This window comes from Schistocerca piceifrons, chromosome 1 (assembly GCF_021461385.2).
Source record: "Schistocerca piceifrons isolate TAMUIC-IGC-003096 chromosome 1, iqSchPice1.1, whole genome shotgun sequence".
In the NCBI taxonomy this organism is placed as follows: domain Eukaryota; kingdom Metazoa; phylum Arthropoda; class Insecta; order Orthoptera; family Acrididae; genus Schistocerca; species Schistocerca piceifrons.
The window spans coordinates 737818170-737824169 of NC_060138.1; the positions used below are offsets into that span (position 1 = coordinate 737818170).

General features: G+C 36.8%; 1 protein-coding gene across 4 annotated transcripts in view; it reads right to left on the reverse strand.

Annotated features, from left to right (window-relative positions):
* The window catches only part of LOC124711518 (ATP-binding cassette sub-family C member 5-like), a 538718-nt gene extending 534472 nt beyond the window's left edge, over positions 1-4246 (reverse strand). For 3 of the 4 annotated variants that reach the window (XM_047241664.1, XM_047241655.1, XM_047241649.1), the window contains exon 1: positions 3790-4246. The gene's annotated coding sequence lies outside the window, so the exon portion shown is untranslated. Of the gene's footprint in view, positions 1-340; positions 460-3789 lie in introns of all 4 variants that reach the window. The other variant, XM_047241640.1, reaches the window with a different exon arrangement.
* Between the last annotated feature and the right edge of the window lie 1754 nt (positions 4247-6000).

Genomic DNA, 6000 nt, shown 5'->3' on the forward strand with positions numbered 1-6000 from the left:
CTTTTCTGGGGTTTGAAGGCATGAAACAATATCATAACTTTTAAACTTCAGAAAAAGGCCACAAGAATAATACATAGAAGTTGTAGGAGGGCTCAATGTAAAGAACGATTAAAAAAAATGGTCATGCTTACCACACTAAGTGAGTATATCTACGAATCTGTGGTTCAACCATCGAAAATATTACTAAGTACTTCACTGACAGATCTACATTTATAATCACAAGACAGTCGACACTTTGAACTCACATTTACAGCGGAAAACAAACAAAAAACTTGAAATAGCATTTTCTATCAGTGAATAAAATTTTATGATGGGTGGATGTAAGGGTGTGCAAACCTACATGGAGCATATTTGGGTGTTTACAGGCCTGCAGTCAGTTTTCTAAACCAAATAGAGTTAGTGCAAGGGGCACACCAACATGTTCATGGCCCAGGAGTCTTCAGAGGTTGTCCTTAGTGTCTGCAATGATGAAGAGAAAAACTATGTTTTATATTAAAAGTTATCTGAAGCAAATTGTGTGCAAATCAAAGAATATTGTACAATAGGAACCAACTGAATGAGGCAATGCAGATGTTAAGATACTGACATCATACTCAGGAGGATGGAGTTTACTCTGTCCAAGCACCCTGATTTAGATTTTCTTAAATCATTTCAGGCAAATGCTGGGACAGTTCCTTCATCAAGGCCATGGTTGACCACCTATCCTATCCCATCCTCACAAAACAACAGTTATGTACTCTGTGTATACGTACACTTAGAGCTAGCAATTTTTGTTGTATTACATGGTAAGTCCCATATCACTATGAGATTTTGCTGAATAAAAAGAAATAGCTAATGATTTAATTGAGAAACGTTCACCACATTTATGTACAAAAGTAAGTAGCCTAAATTATGCTTGTACATCAATGCAACTTTTTCCTAGGAAAACTTCAAACTGCTATCAAATATGACAAATTCTGTTTTACGTCATTTATTTGAAAACTGGCATGTGTTGCTGTTTCTGATTTAAACTTCATTAATAGTCACTCAAATGGTAGTTTATTCAGCAACAGGCTCATTGTTGATACCTGAAAATATTGGGTAAATGGAATTCAGTGGTCTTTTGTTGCTGACTAGTCTACCATTTCCTGACAGAATAACACATCAGCAGGTCAAATGTAGATCTGTCAATTGTGGATAGAGGGAGGTAGCTTGAGTGAATTAAATAAGTTTACAGCTGACGGGCAGTAGACAAACATAAGTGGCACTGCCAGACAGCATTCTAATATTACAGAATTCTCAGGGTCCTTGAGAAGGCAACACTGTATCCACATGCTGTCTAATGAAGGGCGGCAACTTGGTTCTGTTGGTTTGCCTAAAATACCTAACATGAGAAACTGTCAATCACAAAATTATTTTAATAGAATAGAAGGTATATTAAAGTAGAACATTTTCTTTTTTTATATTTCCTCAACAAGAAATGAGGAATACTCTGGCTAACAGTTCTTACGAATCAATGTATCAGTGATAAATGAATTTGTGACTGCAAAATAAAGCTTGCTAACGAGGAATCAAATGGTAATAACAGCTAACAGCATTCACTGGAAATGATTCAGACTGTGAGATGCAGATTGCAAGTTACATTAAAAAGAAGAAAGATTTATTGATTAGTTATTATTTGACCTATGTCAGTGGAGGAAGCAAGAGACAGTCATGGCAAGTACTGTACAGTTCACTTGTGCTGTAGCTTTGTAAGTATTACTTACTGTTACTGCCACGACTTCATTGTCACTTCACTTTTGAGTTATAAAGAAATGTAGACATCACAGACAGCACCTTAAAACACTTCTTGGAAGACAATGACTGTCATAATACAGTCAACCACTCACTGAAATTCTACTATTCACAATTTTCCGCCCTTCAAGATGGAAAAACTTGTAGCCAATGGAAATATCTCACAAATACTCATTAGTTCTGAACAGCACAAAATATACTGAAATTTCATAATTACAACAGCAGACACGAGGTATGTCTCATACAACTTATCTCAGAAAGACTAAAGACAATAATAAAAGTTCTGTATGTAGGGCTTGGTTGGTTGTTTCGGGGAAGGAGACCAGACAGCGAGGTCATCGGTCTCATCGGATTAGGGAAGGACGGGGAAGGAAGTCGGCCATGCCCTTTCAAAGGAACCATCCCGGCATTTGCCTGGAGCGATTTAGGGAAATCACGGAAAACCTAAATCAGGATGGCCGGACGCGGGATTGAACCGTCGTCCTCCCGAATGCGAGTCCAGTGTCTAACCACTGCGCCACCTCGCTCGGTGTGTGTAGGGCTTATTTAACATTATATTGTACACTACCACTGTGATAACATTTATTATTCACTCTATTTTAGTTACAATTTCGTTTTCTTATCTTAGAATGAGGCACCAGAATCATTAATGAAAACATTACCTAACATCTTCAACACAAGTACAAATCAATGCAGAATGAAATTTTATGTTCAGTAATCCTACTATAAATCAACTTCCTATTTTTCTAGCTTGCATTGATTTGCTTTGTTGCCTCTTTACATTTCTATTTGCACTGTGGGTTAAATGAGTAGGCTCTTGTAAAACTGGCTCAGAATATGTCAGTATAACACATGTATCAGTGTAAATACAATGCAGATTGAAGTATGTTGTTTACATTAATCAGTCACATATGGTGACTGGGTATTAGTTTACAACCGCCAATGAACTTCAACCTTGTAACAAGTCTGTTGCAGGGAAAATAACAATTTGGCATTGTTTAATAATTTATTTCCTTTATCTTGAATGACTAAATTAACTTAGAGGTAACAAGAGCCAAGAAAGATAAACTTCTTTTACAAAGGTTACTAAACATACATTTTAATAGACTTTAAGGTTAAATATAGCAAATAAAAGAAATGAAACAACTCAGTCACAACAATACAGTAAAAAAATTGTTAATATTATTCACAGAATCAGCAAATATTAAAGACATATCTATGAAATACTGGAGTATGCGTTATCAATGTTCATAAATATTTGCAGATAGGTAACCGATTTCTTTCGGTTATTTTCGGTTTAGACATTTCGTGAATTTTTGAGTTTTGCTCTTCGAGTTCTGAATGTTCATTGAAACAAGATTTATTACTACACAGTTTCAGTATCAACTTGCATCGTTTGTGAGCCCTTATTAACTTATTTATATATTTTTACTACAATTAAAAAGTATTCTCGCGTGGTCAGTAAAAAATTCTGCACCAAGTGGGGCTTTCTATAGAGCTGAAGATTGGGAGAATCCGGTCTTACAAGAATCCTTGTATTGTTGAACGGTGCTTTGGCTACATAAAATTACAAAACAGCATTCTTACTATGCGCAAAATGCGGTCATTTCGTATGTAAGAAGCTATAAGAAAGTACATTCTACGCCTAAAATGGTCTTCACTGTTAACACTAACTGTACTGTTTATCGTCACACCAACTATTCTATAAACTACGTCAGGTACAACAATGTCGACTCATTTGCATCGGCACTATATAGCTTGCACATTCATGTGTAACCTATATATTATTTTTTAACGGAACAACTACTGTATGTCCTACTTTCCTTGCGACACAACTGTTGCACACGCATCACGTAGTTTTACGAGCGCACCTGTAGCTTTCAAAACAAAGCAAACGCGCTGATTTGAAGTAAAGTATTTCATCTTTTACCGGTAGGATAGAACTCGTCAAAGGACTCCAAGCATTGAAATGAAAACTGGAACAGCTCTTACGATATAATGCATCGAATTACTTACTGTCTACACATCTGGCAGACCCATAAACCAAAACGACTATCCCTGTTACGCACAGCAGGTACAGCACTATACGTATCAACCGTGACACTAATAATCACGAAACGCATCATAGAATGACACGCCCACTTCATCAGAAATTGATAAAAAGTCTTTATCAAGTTCAATGGACTATAAAAAAATTAGCCCTATGAAAAATGGTCACATACTATTTCTACAAGCAGTAATTCGCATCACAGATTTACATTAAATTTGTTCATCCAAACACCTGCTTCTTTGCTTAAATTATCAAAAGCTGTAAGGAGCAGTCAAATGAAAACGAGACGGAAAACGCAGATAAACTGTTTATTATTTCAAAACTGATCGCCATAATCCTTAGTACATTTATCCCACGGTGAGACAAAATAGTCAACGCCTTCATAGAAAAATGCTTGCGGTTGCCTGCGGAACCATGACTGTAATCAGGCGTGCAGCTCTTCGTCCGAAGCAAATCGATGGCCACGAACCTCTTTCTTTAGGGCTCCAAAAATATGGATATTGAACGGGGAACGATCGGAAATGTTTGGAGGATGTGGTTCTGAGGTAAGAACGCTTGACAATGGCCAAAGAGTGCTTGGCTGAAAGCTCGTGTAATTTTAATCACTTGACGTGGCTGGAAACCTGAGAACTTTTTATTCAATAATTATAAAAGAGTAACCAGAGCCTGACAATCTGTCCATTTCGTTTTTTTTCCTATGCAACTAATAACGTCATAAGTAACTTCATTTTTCTCTTTCATTAAAAGTGACTTTTTCACTTAATATATTATCAGAATGAAAAATGTTCCTATTCTGGCACAAAAGAATGTGTATATGACCTGGGCAGGGTTATAGTTGCAAAAGAAGGGAACTAGTTTTCAACTAATCTGGCGAAGACATTTAAATAAAAACACCTTTATATGTTCGCGCTCTTTTACCTTTTAGTATTCATGTCATAATATAACGCACCATGTCAAGTAAAACAACATAATCGTGATGTCATTCTTCCAGGAACAAACCTGCCCCCAGAAATTTTATCCCCCCCCCCCCAAAAAAAATCTTTTTAACTGTTACATATATGCTATTCAGCCATATCATACAATATATTGCGATGACGAATCTCCTGGATTTTGGGCACAGGTTCAGGGACTTCAGCCTATAAAGTGAAAGATACCAAAACTCACAGTTAAGATAGCTATCTCCGCTGGGGAAGTAGGTCAAACTTAAATGCGAATATGTCAAGATGTTTTGATATCAATGCCTTTGAAGCTTCTAGCCGAAAAGCTAGTTCCCTTCTTTCACATCTGTAACCCTGCCCCGGACATATTCGCCTCTTTTGTGCTATGACAGGAGAATTTTTCATTCTGGTTCCCAACTTTTATCTACAGTAACCATGACATCAGACAGCCATAGCTCGGCGACCGATTGCATATTTTTGTTGACTCAGACCACCACTGATCGGCATAGACGTTCTTTAATTGTCTTTCGAACTGTGTTACGTATATCCTGCCAATGGATAAAGCTTTCACAAACCAACAGGATGGCCATTAACTACCTATTTGTCTACCATCTCACAAAATTTGAACCGATTCACACAAGTCTGAAACATAAGTGGTGCACCTAAAAAACTCACAAAAGTGTGTTTTTTGCACATAAAATCCGAATGAAGCTAGGGTTTTGAAGGCAAGTTTTCAATTTTATCATAAATATCCATTTTTTATGTATTTCAATAGCTTTAGTGTTTTAGAGCATTCAGTTCACATGAGAGTGAGTTTTACATGCACGCTACATTTACCACGACTTTAAACTGTCGAATCTCGACAGCAGATAAAGATTATTGGGTAAAAACATTCGTTTTGACTTTACCCATTTATTAGTTCTGACATTTGACGTTTCTGCTCAACTCTAGGACGAATGTCATAAATGCCCCTTGCGACTCTCCCAAGTTCCCAATTCGGAGACGTTAGTAAAAATCCTCTTCCTCCTCCTCCAATCCTCTGTACCCCAGCATCAAATATAACCAAAATGAATAAAGATGTGAAGCAATAAACTGGCTGAAAAAATAACACGAGTGCAAGCTCTAGTAAGGTCTGTCCTCCTTCTCAGAGGCTGCAATCAAATGGACTTAAAAAAAAAGAAAATGACCTTAGTGGAGAGTTTAAATACATTCATACAAGTTTAAAATATTAGAGCTGCA